Source organism: Pinus tabuliformis, chromosome 5_1 (genome assembly GCF_031772625.1).
Source record: "Pinus tabuliformis cultivar Carrire ecotype Pingquan chromosome 5_1, CPIR1, whole genome shotgun sequence".
In the NCBI taxonomy this organism is placed as follows: domain Eukaryota; kingdom Viridiplantae; phylum Streptophyta; class Pinopsida; order Pinales; family Pinaceae; genus Pinus; species Pinus tabuliformis.
The window spans coordinates 352151559-352154733 of NC_142305.1; the positions used below are offsets into that span (position 1 = coordinate 352151559).

At 38.3% G+C, this 3175-nt stretch overlaps 1 pseudogene; it reads left to right on the forward strand.

Moving 5' to 3' along the window:
- Positions 1–881: 881 nt before the first annotated feature.
- Positions 882–2942, forward strand: LOC149164907 (serine/threonine-protein phosphatase 5 pseudogene; annotated as a pseudogene).
- Positions 2943–3175: the final 233 nt, after the last annotated feature.

A 3175-nucleotide genomic window follows, 5' to 3' on the forward strand; every position in this document is an offset into this window, starting at 1 on the left:
ATTCCACTGAGCTAGTTAATGTACCTATAATAGGGTTGCCCGTAGTTAGTGGAGACATTTCTTGGCAGGAAGCATGTGATCCTAGCTGTTGTTCCTCTCCACCCAAGGGCTCCTCAACATTGTTTTCAAGCGATTCGGTATCACCCACACGGAATGTAGTTGACAGTCCTGGAAGAGGAAATTGTATAGAAGGCGAGAGCTCAAAAATATTAGTGGAAGCAACATATAAAGGCGAAAAGGGACAACCAATGAAGATTGCCAAAGAAGTTCATGAAGAAGAGACCATGATTTCTAAAAACATAGTAGAAGATCATCACGCTGTCATGATGATAGGCATGGTTGAGCCAACCATGGGAGATGTTGAGTTGATCAACCTGGAACACGTACCTCAAGGAAGATGACATGAAGTAGAAATTCACCTAGCAAAAGGTGAAGAATAGGAAGAAGAGCTGACAATGACAAGAAGTCAGCAATAGGATCGAGGAGAAAAAGAAAGCAGTGCTCATCAAGAAGCTAATGTATGAGAGAAGGAGCTAGAGTTACTGGAGAAATGGTTAAAAGCACGAGTACCTGATGAAGACTGCAAGAGGTTTGCAGTAAAAGAAGCAGAAGCAGGGGAGGAAGTTCACGATTGTGAACCAGGGAAAGGAAGCCTTATTAAAATAGATGATGCAGGGGAAAAACTTGAAAACTCTTTGGAGTTAAATCAACACATTGAAGTGTTGACGAATGAAGAAAGTCTAGAACAAGGAGCTGAAGGTGTGAAACAGAGGAAGATGCAGCTGGACAACAACAACTAGCTAAAGTAGGAAGGGAGAATTAATGAAGAAGACCAGCAAGAAGATCAATTGAAAACAGAGATTGAGAACATAAAGAAACTGATGTTAAAGCAGAACAGAAGGCAAAGGCTAGTAGCATCAGAAAAGGTGATCAATCAAGTACTAAAAGATTTTCAGCAGGGTAAGAGAATTTGTCGAAAGGATCTTGATGCCGCCAAAAAGCTTGAAGAGACCGAAACAGTAGTAAAAGAACTTAGATTTATTGAATCCATCTCAGCGAATGGTCTTGAGAATCACTCTATTGATGATTCCATTAATTTTCATTCAATAAAGGTAGAGCAACAACATAGAATAGAAGGAGAAAATGTAACATTGGAATTTATAAAGAAAGTGATGGAAGACTTCAAGAATCTAGAAAACATATGCAGAAGGTGTGTATCTCAAATATTATTGCAAGTAAAGGATTTGCTGGAGGCGATGCCATCGATGGTTGACTTCGATATTCTGATTGGAAAGCAACTCACTATTTGTGATGACATCCATGGTTAGTATTATGACCTTTTTAACATCTTTGAGGTTAGTAGGATTCCTTCGGAGGACGATTCTGATCTTTTTAATGGTGATTTTGTTGATCGAGGATCATTTTCAGTTGAAGTTATACTTGTGCTATTCGTATTCAAGTGTATGTGTCCAACTGAACTCTATCTTGCAAGAGGAAACCGTGAAAGCAGGAATACGAACCAGATTTATAGTTTTGAGGGAGAAGTCAAGTCCAAGTACAGTGAAAACATGGTTGAGCTTTTCGTTGAAGTGTTTTGCTGCATGCCTTTGGCTCATGTCCTCAATGACAAGATTTTTGTTGTCCATGGTAGTCTTTTTAGTGTTGATGGTGTAAAATTGGATGATATCAAAGACATTTTTCGGTTCCAAGAGCCACTTGAAGAGGGTCTAATGTGTGAAATACTTTGTAGCGATCCACAGCGTCCTAAGAGGTGTGGACCCAGCACACGGGATGTTGATTTGTCTTTTGGAGAAGATGTGACCAAAAGGTTTTTCCAAGAAAACAATCTTGCATAGGTGGTCAGGTCTCATGAAGTTAAAGAAGAAGATTATGAAATTGAACACGACGGAAAACTTATTACGGTGTTTTCAGCTCCAAACTATTGTGAGCAGAGAAGGACGATTGAGCAGGAAGCAGCTAACATGCAGCCTAAACAGAGGAGCAGAGCATATGGACAACTCCACGACAAAGTCTGGGATCCAGGAGGAATTTTTTTTTTTTTTTCCTTCGTTCCTTTTTGAAAGCACATGATCAGAAGATCATGAATGTTTTCAACTGTGAGAGTATGATGTAGGAGCATCTAGACCGGGACAACAATGTGACGGGGTGGTCACATGTTGTGGCTAAATGCAAGACTTAAGGAAGATGTAGTTGTTAAATTTATGTTAATTTCAATAAGGGCAAGTAGTTTAGTTAAATGAAGATAAAGATTGAATTATAACTGTATAACTAATTCCTTCATGTGTGGGAAGAAGTAGTTAGGTATGACTTAGGTATAACTTCTTTTTAGGGAAGAAAAGAGAGGAGGTAGAATAGAATAGAGAGGAGAAGGTGAGGCTTGGACAGCCAAAGCTTGTAAGCCTCCAAGCAATTGGAAAGGCCAAGAATGTTGAATATCTAGCAAAGACAAAGTTTGTAAGTATTTTTCATTGTTAATATGAAAACTGTGTTTTAGAACTGCATTGATTGATTCAGAAATTGTGTATTTAATTTCTGTAACAAGGAACGATGGATAATTGTTAATTTAAACCTCTGTTTGCATTAAAAGGGCGCATAGTTGTTTTAAGCTCTGTCTATTTTGAATAGGATCGATTCATGTTTCATATTACTGAGCAGCAATATAATTCTGGTTTGAAAAGCGTAAAGTAGGAACAGAGGTTTGAAATTCGATGTTAGAACAATTAATGATTTGCAGGCGTAGAGAAGTATACAATTTGAATGGAATGACATATAACGATTGCCGAGAGTTTAATTGGCAAATGGAAATCTCCTATTATGAATCAGAGGCATTGAGTATATTGAACGCCGGATATGGTCAAATGCTGGCTCAGATTGCTGAACCAGTGAGTATGTTGAAGGCCTGTTGCAACCGTGTGGAGTAATCTGCTGCTTTTGGTATCGATCTGCAATATTCAGGTGTGTGAAAAATTGTATTACGATTAGTTTTTTGATTGTATGCGTAAAGTTTGATGTGAAGAATCAATTCATTGCTGGAAATCGGAACTGAATTACACGTCTTGATAAAGCCTATATGTTGAGAATTCTAGGTTTTATGGTTGAGAGTTCTAGAAGTAGAGAAAAGCCTTCCACAATTGTGACAAAAATGAAGCCAGGG